The 13611-nt window shown below is 34.5% G+C and overlaps 1 protein-coding gene across 2 annotated transcripts in view; it reads right to left on the reverse strand.

Moving 5' to 3' along the window:
• LRBA (LPS responsive beige-like anchor protein) overlaps window positions 1-13611 on the reverse strand; it is a 733083-nt gene that overhangs the window by 133601 nt on the left and 585871 nt on the right. The window lies entirely within an intron of this gene.

Below are 13611 nucleotides of genomic sequence, written 5' to 3' on the forward strand. Positions count from 1 at the left end.
GAGAACATAAACTGCTCTGGGCAAGCAGTACATTATCATAAGGTTTCCTTTTTTTTTTTCCCCCCTGAAGTCAGTGCATCAAGGCACTTTAAGAACTTAAAGAAAGAAATTAAATTATGAAAAATTGCTCTGAAATAAATCAGATCAGCCATCTGCAAAATAATATCCCAGGTAATAACTTGGTAAGAATATCCAAATTCCAACCATGGTGATTGGGGTGAATTTTTATAGAAGTATGACGTGATTAACATATTTAATCAGCGGTGCTCTGTTTAAAGAAGGGGGATGGTCGACACAGATTATAGAAGGGAAGCACAGAAAGTAAGAATTTGGCAGTGTGTCCTAAATAAACCTAGAAGAGAGGTTGTTCAACCACATAAATATGAATATTATGATTTTTGTGGCAGGCACTCTATCTCTGTGTTGGAGACAGAGGCATCAGGCTAACATGGCCATTGAGATTTCCTTTGGAATTTACATGTCATTCCATGAGGGCAGGGGGCCTTGTCTGTTTTGGTTACCTCTGTATCCCCAGAACCTAGAAGAATGTAAGCACTGAACAAATATTGTTCAGTTAATTATGATCATCCAACTGTCTTTTATGCTAAATCAATATTACCATACAGTGATTTTTGCTTGTATTTGGATTCCCATACAGTTTTGGCTGAGAGAGAAACTGCTGGCCAGAAAAAAGAAATCTGCTGGTTTCTTTGATGGTTAAATTCCTCATGACAAATAATTTTGCTTTATATGTTACCACTTGCACACCTGTTTAGTGGAAGTTAGTAACTGAAATATTTATCAACAGTTGGCACATGAAAAAAACTAAGTCTGGCTGCCTTTGTCAGGCCGCTCCTAAAATTTTCTGATTTTTACTGATTTTACATTTGAATCTCTTCCTCTTAAATTAAAAATCTTGGTCTTGATGACATGAACACAGTTACTCATTTGCTTGATTTACAATATACCCATAATAGTTTCAAAAGAAATACACCAATATTACCTAAGTATAAGGCTAATAAAAAAGGTTTAAGATATTTTCTGGTTCTTTTGTCCACAATACATATCCTAGTAGGGGTATACTTATCCTATTAGGGTCATTTATTCCAAAGTCTTTTCAATTTCATTGGATTTTTCCTCTTTTTGATCTTATTTTTTAAGTTATATAAAACATATAATAATTTCAAAGTCAAAACTATTAAAGAAAATAGATTCCACTTGTGAATATGACATTTCTTACTTTGGCCAGTGTAACTTTGGAAAAGACACCTGTAAGCTGGGTCAAAGGATAAATAGGTAACCTTGCTAGAGATTGGCAAACTTCCCTTCATTGGGAGTGTGTCATTTTGCACTCCCATCAGCAATGTAGGAGAATGCCTCTTTTCCCACAGCCTCATCAACAGAGCATCTTGGTGAATTTTTTGGAATACTGCCAATCTGAAAGATGAAGATGGAATTTCAGTACAATTTATATTTCTCCTATTATGAGTGAGGTTGAATATTTTTTTCCATGTGTTTAAGGGGAACTAACATTTGTTTTCCTGTGAATTGTTGCTCATTTTTCTATTATATTGTTGGGTTTATTTTTCTATAATTTTTAGGAGTTCTCTATAAGTGAGGTTCCCTAGCATTTGTCTAAGTTTTAATTCTCAAATATTTTTATTCAGTTTGTCATTTGACTTTGCTTCTGATGCATTTTGCTATGTGAAAATTATCTGTGTTTATGTAATCAAAAGTGATCAGTTCTTTTGTTACCTTTGGGTTTTCAGTCAAAGTTGGGAAAGTTTTTCCCACCCTCAGGTTATATAGAAATTCACTAAAGTTTTCCTCTAGCATTTGTTTTACCTTTTCACATTTAGACATCTAGTCCTTGGTTTTTGGTACAACAAATAAAACTAAGGTTATCTTTTTTCATACAGCTAACCCATACCATTTATTATAAAGTCCATCTTTTCCCCACTGCTTTGAGGTTAGGATGGGGGTTTACATGTTCTCTTCCCTTAACCAACACTAAGCCACTAGGATAGTATCAGTACAAAGTAGGTACTCAAGAAGTATGTGATGAATGAATAAATAATTGTGCCTTATTTATTAACTGTACCTCAGGAGATTCTGATGCAGATTATGTTTTCCATACACCAAACTTTTAAGATACACCTCTGTAAAAGATACAGTTTACACCTGAAACCAGGATTCTATATGCAAAAAGGCATAGAAGGTCCACTGGGTAAGGAGAATAATGCCAGTGAGTCACATGTGTACGAAACCAGATTGAGAATGGGTTGTAGAAGGGCCATAGGGTGGTATGTAGGGGGTTTTAATGAAAAGTTTAAAGGAAAATGAGAGTTTTGAGAAGAGCTGTTTGCAGGGTTTCGTTTTATTTTGTTTTCTGAGGTGGTAGTGGTAAGGATAAGGTTATGAGCTTTACAATATAGTTTTGTTTAAATTTAATAGTGGGGGTCACCAGGGCATCCCTCAAGCTTTTACCTTGCCACATATGCATAAAATAACATAATAGGTCAAAAGAAGATTGGAAACCCTGACAGAAAAATGACAGCTGGCACAAGTAAGAACTCTAAAATGCTAACAGGAAAGCTAAAAAAAAGGCAGAAAAATGTGGGTCATTTTAGCTAAAGAACAAAAAGCTCTATGTATCTCAACTTTTTAGGATATCACGAAAAATACCTGAATATTTAACAATGAGTACACCAGAAAAGGCTATTCTCTAAGAGGCAGGGAAATGTGTAATCTATTTCACAAAAAGATTTATTTTCAAGGAAAATGATGAAAAACATTGGAATTTGAAAGTAAAAACTGCAATTGTATGGAAGTTTTTCTTTATGAGAATTATCTCATTCCTGCATGATGCTGAGTATTTCAGGCACTCTTCTATTCATTTCAGAACGTTTCTATCAAGGTAGAGTAGTAAACAAAATTAATAGGCATTTTTCTCCTTTCTTAACTTCTTTAGAAGACATAAGATTGCATAAAACTATAGTTATAATACTGTACAGTGGGTTTATAACATATATAGATGTACTGTACATGAAAGGAGCACAAAATATGGGTAAGGGGATGAAACTAAGTTGGAACAGTCACTATATTTTACTGGAATTAAGCTAATATTAATCTGAAGTAGATTGTGATATATTAAGATGCATTTTGTCCCTAGAGTAATGACTGACTAAGAAAATAACTAAAAGAAATATATAGTAAAAAAAAAAAAAATTAATGAAATAATATGGTAGACTAGAAATATCTATTTAATATAAAAGAAAAATTTAAAGTAAGAAAAGAGAAACAATAAGACCCAAGACTAAAGAACATAATCAGCAAAATGGCAGACATGAATCCAAACATATCAACAATAGCATTAAATAGCAGAGACTATCAGACTGGATAAATAACATCATCCACCTATATGCTATCTACAAAAGATAGACTTTATATTCAAAGACAAAATAGCTTGAAAGTATAAGAATGGAAATCTATGTACCATGCAAATAGTAACCACAGAGAGCTGGATTGGCTATACTAATATTAAGCAAATCAAACTAAAAAAGTACTAGAAACAAAGAGGGACAATTTATGATGAAAAAGAAGTTCAGGAAAATAGTGCTGAAAAATGCCCCCACCTTGAAAAAAAGATATCAGTTCCTATCATTAGAATCTGGAAATGTTATATATGGAAAAAGGGTCTTTGCAATGTGATTAAATTCAGGATTTTGAGATTGAAGCATCATTCTGGATTATGAGGGAGGGCCCTGCATGTAATCACATGTATACTTTTAAGAAGAAGGTGGAAAGAGATTTCACTATAGACAGAAGAGGAGAAGGCAATGTGAGGACAGAGGCAGAGATCATCTAAAGGGAGTATAACACTGATTTTGGACCTCCGGCCTCTAGAACCATGAGAGAATAAACTGCGATTGTTTTAAGCCCCCAAGTTTTTGGTAATTCGTTATAGCAGCCATTGGATATTAATATATGCACTTAACAGCAGGATTCAAAAACACAGGAAGCCAAAACAGAACAGAAAATAATATTTGGGAACTTCAACATCTAACTAGCAAAAGTTTACAGACATAGGCAAAATCAGCAAAGATATAGAAGACTTAAACATAAAAACTTGATCAACTGACACCTATAGAATACTCAACAACATAAGAATACCCATTCTTCTCAAAAGCAAATGAAGAATTCTCTAACACAGACCACATACTAGGTCATAAAGCAAGTCTCAGTACACTTAAAACAACAGAAATCATACAAAGTATATTCTCCAATCAACGTGAGATTAAATTAAAAATAAAAAACAGAAGGAAATTTGGAAAATTCACAAATATCTAGAAACTAAGCAGTATAGTTCTGAAAAACCCATGAGTCAAAAATCACAAGAGAAATTAGAAAATGTTGTGAGAAATGAAATTAAGCAAACAAAATATCAAAACTTATGGGATGTAGCAAAAATAGTACATAAAGGGAAATTTATAGGTGTAAAAGCCAATATTAGAAAAGAAGGAAGAGGGACTTCCCTGGTGGTCCAATGGTTAAGGCTCCACACTCCCAATGCAGGGGGCCAGGGTTCAATCTCTGGTCAGCGAACTAGATCCCACATGCTACAAGTAAAAGAGCCTGCATGCCGCATGCCACAACTAATATGGCCCGCATGCTGCAATTAAAAAGATCCTGCATGCTGCAACTAAGACCTGGTGCAGTCAAATAAATAAATATTAAAAAAAAAAGAAAGAAAGAAAGAAAGAAAAGAAGGAAGAACTCAAATTAAAAAAACTTGTTTCCTTACTGTATAGCACAGAGAACTATATTCAGTATCCTATGATGAACCATAATGGAAAAGAATATTAAAAAAAGAATGCATATATATGTATAACTGAAACACTTTGCTGTACAGCAGAAATTAACACATTATAAATCAACCATATTTCAATTAAAAAAAATAACAAACTAGTTTCCCAAATTAAGAATCCAGTAAAAGAGCAAACCAAATCCAAAGCAAGCAGAAGGAAAGAAACAATGAATATTAGAGTGAAAATCCAATGAAAGGAAAAAAAAATAGAAACACAACAGAGAAAAAACAATGAAGTGAAAAGTCAGTTCTTTGAAAAGATCAACAAAACTGACAAACTGTTAGCAAGACTGACCAAGGGAAAAAAATGATACAAACTACCAAAAATCAGGGGTGAATGAGGTAATACCACTACCCACCTTAGAGGCATTAAAATGATTATAAAGCATACAATGAACAACTTCACACAAATAAATTAGACAACTTAGATCAAATGGCCAAATGCCTAGAAAGACACAAACTACTGAAACTGATTCAAGAAAAAAATCGAGAATCTGAATAAATCTATAACAAGTAAAAAATTGTTTTAGTAATTTAATATCTTCCCCCCCCACACACACACATAAAATGTCCTGACAGCTTCAGTGGTGAATCCAGTTAGACATTTAAAGAAGGAATAATAGCAATCCCTCACAAGGTCTTTCAGAAAATAGAGGAAGAGGTAACACTTTGCTCTATCTCCAATTTCTCAATTTTCTCTCATATTGCACTATGAGACCAATATAAATCCTGATATTAAAATCATACAAAGATATCACAAGAAAACTACAACCCAATATCCCTCATGAATACAGATGCAAAAGTCCTAAAAAATAATAATTTCTCAACAAAATATTAACAAAAAATACAGTACAGATCAAAAGAATTTATATCATCCAAGGGTGATACACTCATGGAATGCAAGGTTGGTTTAACAACCAAAAGTCAATTAATCTAATATATCATATTTCGCTTTTTGTTTGGAAAACTTTTCCCTATTCCAAGATCACAAAGAATTCCTCCTGTATTATCTTCTAAAAGTTTATAATTTTGCCTTTTGTTTGTTTTTTATTCATTCATTCACTTTTTACTTTATTTTTAAAGCTTTAATATATTTTAATTTTTGTTGATAGTATAAGGTTACAACTTAACTTTTTTCCATATTAATATCTGTTATGAGTTGAATGGTATTCCCCCAAATTCATAGGTTGAAATCCTTAACTTCCCAGTAACTCAGAATGTGACCTTATTTGGAAATAGGGCCATTACATATGTAATTACTTATGTTAAGATGAGATCATACTGGAGTAGAGTGGGTCCCTAATCCAATATAACTGATGTCCTTATAAAAAGGGAAAATTTTGACACAGATATACACACACATAGAGGGAGGATGATGTGAACAGACGTAAGGAGAGCATAGCTAAATACAAGTCAGCAAGAGGCCTGGAGCCAATTCTTCCCCCAACAACCCTCAGAAGAAACCAACCCTGCTGAACTTTGATTTCAGACTTCTAGCCTCCCAGGACTGTGAGACAATATATTCCTGTTGTTTAAGCCACCCAGTTTGTGGTACTTTGTTATGGCAGCCCTAGGAAACCAACACAATTACTATTTATCTCAGCATCTAAATTGAGAAGTCCTTCCTTTCCCCACAGATCTGTAATACCAACTTTATGATAGATGAAGTTTCTTTATATGTCCTGGTCTGTTTCTGGGTTCTCTGTTCTCTTTGATTAGTCTCTTTCTCCTAATTTCCCTAATTACTACAGCTTTAAAATAATTCATGATATATAGTAAAGCAAGTCCCTCTGAAATCTGTTCTTGTTCTCAGAAAGGGTTGTGGTTATAATTGGCCCTTTACCCTTTGCAATCAGTTTTTTATATTCCAACAAAACGAAACAAACCTACTGGGACCTGGGTTGGTTTTCATATTGCATTTATAAACAAATTTGGGGAGAATTAATAATCTATCAACACAGTACATCTTTTTATTCCCACTTATTTAGGTGGCCATTCAGAACTAGAATTTTCATGGTAAATGATATACAGAACTAAAAGCAAACCAAACAATATTAATTTTAGCTTTTTAAAATTTTTCATACATATCTGCCCCCATTCCCCAGGGCTTTAGATTCAGCCACTGCAGGGAGTGGGGAAGTGGAGGGAAGGATACGCCCATAGTTGAGAATAATTATCACCAACTATACCACCATGACTATTTACATTCTTGGCCATATCATTAACAATGTGTAAAATGAAAAGGCAATTGGAAAAGGAACAGTATGAAAAAAGCATGTTAGCTTCTGGCATTTGTATTCCAAAAAAAAAAAAAAAAAGTTGCTTAGCTCTCTTAAGAAACAGGGTTTTGAATCCCATTTCTTCAGAAAATGGAAACAAGGATATGAATACAGGTCAAAAAAGTGCAACACCTTTCAAACCTCAACCAAACCTTTCAACCTTACAGTGTTTCTAAACACTGTAATTTAGAACATAATATGCTATTACAATAATCTAATTGCTATATCACTACAAATTCAGCCATCTCAAGCTGCAGGTCTTGCTATATGTACATATATAGCACTTTTTCATCAGGGAAAAGAGAGTCTTAGTCTCATCACTTAAGAATTGTAAATTTTCCATTCAAAAGGAAAAAGAAAAGACTGACCTAGTTCATGCATATATATAAGATCTATGAAGATTTATGCTGAAGAGATTTAAATTTTACCAATAGATAGGAAAAGACTAGGTTGGTGGTGAAATAAAATTTGAAATTTTTATTTTTCTCTTAGACAACAATATAAAAAATCACTTTTAATCTGTCCATATATTATCTGGAAAGAAGATAACATACTAATTTAATTTTTCTTTATCTTCTCAAGCAAGTGACAACCCATGCCACCTTTATGAAACAGTAGGAAAGAGAGAAGCTACAGAAGATACACAAAAGCAAAGGTGACTCTAACTGGTAACCTCAGGACAATTCACTAATAGGAGCCTTCCGTTACTAAATTCATGCCACCTCTCAGCCCTGAGAAGCTTTCTATTTCAACAGCCTAAGTTATCAAAAAGGAAGTAACCTCCAAAGAGTAGAGGTATTGTCTGCCTGGTTCACTGAGTCTAACAGTGCTGGTACATAGATAGGCAACTCAGTAAGTACCTGTTAGATGAACAAATTACTTTCATTATTATTATTATAACTTGAATAAATTACACATCCTGTGGAAAAAACAAAATGCTCCACCTCACCAACTTTTATAAACTTTACAAAAAATATTACTGCTGAGAGTATGACTTTCTTTGTCTCTTATTCAACTTAAAACTCAAAGGTTGTAAGAGGCAGTATAATACAGGTCCATAACATCAACCTTATATCATGAGATAATGATAAGCAGTCTGAATTCACACATTTTCATATTATTTGGAAGTATGAGAGCCTGTTTCTCATTTATATTTCTGAAGCAGTATTTGGAATAATTTTTCTTCTGGTCTAGGAAGTATTAAATAAAACAGACCAATCTCTTGGATGTATTTAAGACTGCTTTGGTTTTACCCTGATTCCAACTCTTCAGAACAAAGAAAATTTAATTTATATACCTGAAAGAATAATCAGACCTATGAAGGTTTTCTTTCTAAAATACACAGGATATTATCTTCTGTGTATAAATTCGACACTTAAGGCCAACTCATAAATCCTTATTTACATCTTCACTACCTACAGAAAGCTCAAGGAGTAAAATAGTTATAGATAAGGTAGCAGTTACAGGCCTCTAACCACACAAAGAAAATGTAGCGTTACTGGCCACCATCAAAATCATGCTCCTAAAAAATTCTATTCCCTTGAAATAATACTTGGGCAACCAAATACTTAAAAAAGGCGTGCTGGGTATCTTAAAATGAGTATGTCAGTTAATTAAATCTATGATCCCCCGCTACCAATGGAGTACTGTACAATCTGTTATTATTCACTGTCCTATAGATCATCTGTTCTTGGTGCTGGTTTGTTCCAGGAAGAGAGACAGCTGCAACACTATATCCCTGTTCAACCTGAGGACCATCTGACTTTAATTGTAACACACAGCTTGATGTGGCTCTGGCTATGAGAAGCCAAAGTATCGTCTGTAATAATCTGGAAAAGCAGAAACCTGCCAACAGAGGGCTGAAAACAGGGACTTGTGCTGTCTGGCTGCCTGACGGGCTGCAGGAAATATGATTAATGAGCAAGGTATAATGATATCAGGAACCCGATTAGCACCACAAAAAGGTCACAGATCAAAGTAGTATGCATTTCATGAGCTACAATCATTGCATAAAATCTGTGGACTTGAAGAGGTAAACCAAAAAGAGGAGGGCGATAAAACCCTTATGTGATAACAGGCTAACATACATAAAATACCATACTAATAATTTAGTCACTTACAGAAAGTTAACAGGAAAATTTAAAACGAATCAACATGAACTGCACCATAGGAAAGCTTTGTTCATCACAGGTGTATAATAAATATTTTTGAATGAATGAATGAGTTATTAAATTCTTTCCTAAAGGCACATGTAAGTAAAATCAAGTATTTTTCTAATTATGAGTTAAAATTATCAGAGATGTAAATATTTGACTGTAAAATGTTTGCATTTAACTTGCAGTAAATTTTTATGAGTTCTGTTAAGAATATAAGCTTATTCAGAAGCTAAACTATGAAGACATCTGTAAAACTCAGAGAAAGAGGAATCACTGGGACAAATGTTTAATAGCTCAATAATAAGTTACATTAAATGTGCAGTTAGTATTATAAAATACTACTGTTTAACATTTGATAGTCATACAGAAGTTTAGAGCATGAGCAGGCAAAACCAAAATCTTATTGGAAAACAATTTGGTAAGCTGCCACCTTCTTTTCCTTGGTGTCCTTGTGAGACTTGTTCCAAATAGATCTGGCTCTTCTGAGGAGAGGGTACTGAGAGTAGGGATGGGGGTACTATCAGAAGAATGGCTTACTTTATACAGTTACATTTTCTTAATTGTCAAAATATTGTTGAAGAGCTTTAAATATAACTTACTCAAATGTTTCTGCCTCTTAGACCTCTTTTAAAGCAAACACATTAACAAATTTCTTTGTATTTTTAACAATACTAAATATGGTAATGATTAATAGAGTTGGTTCCCTTGAGACTTAAAAGTATAAACTGAGAAAAAATGCTTCAATAATAAAATGATCAGAACATGGTTTTAATTTTTTAAAAAATATATTCCTCAAGAATGGGGATGATTATTTACAACTTTCAAATATTATATAAATATTATTTTATATCTACCTAATAGCAAAAACGTTTATTCACAATGGTGATTCAGCCTGCCATACACTGTCGCCCCACAGTAAGCCCTCAGGCACTGCAGCCACCCCCAACGGTGCAACCCCTGGGACTCAGGAGGGAAAGAACAGGATACTGGCCCCAGACAGCTAAGGTGTATATCAAAGGAATGACTTCAAAGAGCCCAGATTCTTGCATCTTCCCATACATAGAGACGCACTAAATTCATTAATTTGAGATACCTGGTTTTCCTTAATTAACAGTAATCTTTTGATGTTCCAACTACCTGGGCTTGAAGTACTTAGAAAGTCCACTGAATAAAACATAATTCTCAAAAAAAAAAAATGGTGATTCAGAAGGAACCATTAAAAAGGAAAAGACAAGCCACAAACTAGGAGAAAAATATCTGCAAAACATATGTTGGATAAAGGATTTTTATGGAGGATATATAAAGATGTCTTACAAATAAATAATAAAAAGACATACAACCCAATTAAAAAACAGGCAAAAGATCTGAATAAATAGCTCACCAAAGAACATACTAAGAGTAGGAAATAAGCCTGTGAAAAGATGGTCAACATCATTAGTCATTAGGGAAATACAAATTAAAATCACAATGAATCACTGGAAGAGCTAAAATAAAGAAGATTGACTGGGCCTCCCTGGTGGCGCAGTGGTTGAGAATCTGCCTGCTAATGCAGGGGACACGGGTTCGAGCCCTGGTATGGGAGGATCCCACATGCCGCGGAGCAACTAGGCCTGTGAGCCACAACTACTGAGCCTGCGCGTCTGGAGCCTGTGCTCCGCAACAAGAGAGGCCGGGATAGTGAGAGGCCGGCGCACCGCGATGAAGAGTGGCCCCCGCTTGCCACAACTAGAGAAAGCCCTCGCAAAGAAATGAAGACCCGACACAGCAAAAATAAATTAATTAATTAATAAACCCCTACCCCCAACAACAACAAAAAATAAATAAAAAAATAAAGAAGATTGACAATACCAAGTCTTTGCAAGGATATGGCAAATTGAAACTTCACATATTGTTGGTGGGAATGCGAAATGGTAAATATATTCTTATCATATGACTCAGCAATTAAACTCCTAGGAATCTATCCAATAGAAATGAAAACAGATATCCACCCTAAGACATATGCAGATATTCTTAAGAGCCTAAAACTGGAAAAAAGCAAGATGTCCATAAACTGGTAAATAAACAAAAGGTGTTATATCTATATGATGGAATACTATGCAGCAACACAAAGAAATTACTGATATATGCACAATATGGAGGAATCTCAAGAACATCATGCTAAGTGAAAGAGTCAGGTACAAAAAGACTACATACGGCAGGATTCCATATATATAAAATTTCTAGAAAAAGCAAAACTAAAAGAGACAGAATCAGTGGTTGCCTGAGACTATGACTGGGAGCCAACAGATACAAGGAAACTTTTTGCAGTGAGGTAAGCTGATTGTGCTGATGGTTACATAACTGTATACATTTATTAAAACTCATTGAATTGAGCACTTTTAAAAAGATGGATTTTATGGTATGCAAATTATACCTCAATAAATGTGTTTTAAAAGCATAGAAAATTATTGAAAGCAAAAACCAAAAAAAACCCCCCAAAACTGCAGAATGACTAGACCTTCTATTGACATCTACGTACCCCTGGAGAGAAAAAAAAAAAAAAAAAAAAAAAAAAACACGACCATAGACAACCGTCACATTTAAAAGTTTGACATCTCCTTTAACATCTTTCAGAGCTAAGCTTTGTCTTGGGCTCTCATTTTAATTACAGTTAACTTAAAAATCTTGAAAAATACATGCAGTAAACCAAAATACAACATGTACCTTAAGACTGTGATAGAATAATGTTAGGTGCTATTGCCTGAAGACCTCCTGTAAGCCAGAGAAAATTCTAGGTATTTTACATACATAATTACAGTTTTACACAAATAATTTTCAAATTACAATGAGGAAATCAAGGCTCAGAAAGGTTAAATTGCCTAAGGTCCCATAACCAGCAATGTGAGTTACCCATGATTAGGAAAACTGGTCTAACTTCAAAGCCTACGCTCTTTCCACTCCCCCTGCACTGCTTCCAGTGTATGTAAAACATGAATTTTCAGTAATAATGGGATTACAATTAGGATCTAGAATACTGTACAGGATTAAAATATAATTGTTGGGCTTCCCTGGTGGCGCAGTGGTTGAGAGTCCGCCTGCTGATACAGGGGACACAGGTTCGTGCCCCGGTCTGGGAGGATCCCACATGCCGCAGAGCGGCTGGGCCCGTGAGCCATGGCCGCTGAGCCTGCGTGTTCGGAGCCTGTGCTCCGCAACGGGAGAGGCCATAACAGTGAGAGGCCCGTGTACCGCAAAAAAAAAAAAGTATATGTGTGTGTATATATATATATATATATATATATATATATATATATATATATAAAAAATTGTTGGTAGAAAAGGTAAGCATACCAAGAAAACTAAAATGAAATAATTTTCCTTGTTTTAGTAAAATTAAAAACACAATGCAATTTATGTTTCTTTTTTATTTTACTTATTTATTAAATAAATTTATTTATTTATTTGTTTCATTTTTTAATTTTTTGGCTGTTGGGTCTTTGTTGCTGTGCGCGGGCTTTTCTCTAGTTGCAGCGAGTGGGGGCTACTCTTCGTTGTGGTGCGAGGGCTTCTCATTGTCGTGGCTTCTCTTGTTGTGGAGCACGGGCTCTAGGTGCACGGGCTTCAGTAGTTGTGGCACTTGGGCTCAGTAGTTGTGGCACTCGGGCTCAGTAGTTGTGGCTCGTGTACCCTAGAGCGCAGGCTAAGTAGTTGTGGTGCATGGCTTAGTTGCTCTGCAGCCTGTGGGATCTTCCCAGGCCAGGGATTGAAACTGTGTTCCCTGCATTGGCAGGTGGATTCTTAACCACTGCGCCACCAGGGAAGCCCTAGGTTTCATTTTTAATATGAAGTATGATAAAGAAACTACTTTAAAAAACTGAGAATAAAGCTCCCTGATTCTAGGCATTTATGAAAGTTAAAGGCAAAAAGGAAAAGTCATATATTTTTTCATAAAATAATCCAGAACCCATACAACAGAGGACATTAAAGAGTCCACAGGAGAGGATTATGAAGAGTTGGTTGTAAGCACAATGATTATTGCACTTTTCACTTTTTAACTTTTCATATTCTAAATATCAGATGAAGATTTCCTTCAAAAGACAGATACAGCATATAATTTGAAAATCTTGTTTCTATTATCAAAATGTACAATGGCCTTCCAACCTGAACACAGAATTATGTTCTTCTCCTAGTACAAGAAACTCATATTTGAAAAAGTATAGAATTCAATAAGAAATTCACTTATAATCTTGAATCATCATGTTCATATAAAAGTAACCTAAATTCTGCATAAAAGAATAAAAGACACATTATACCTTTCATGTCAATAAGA

The sequence above is a fragment of the Delphinus delphis genome, chromosome 5, assembly GCF_949987515.2.
Source record: "Delphinus delphis chromosome 5, mDelDel1.2, whole genome shotgun sequence".
Classification (NCBI taxonomy): domain Eukaryota; kingdom Metazoa; phylum Chordata; class Mammalia; order Artiodactyla; family Delphinidae; genus Delphinus; species Delphinus delphis.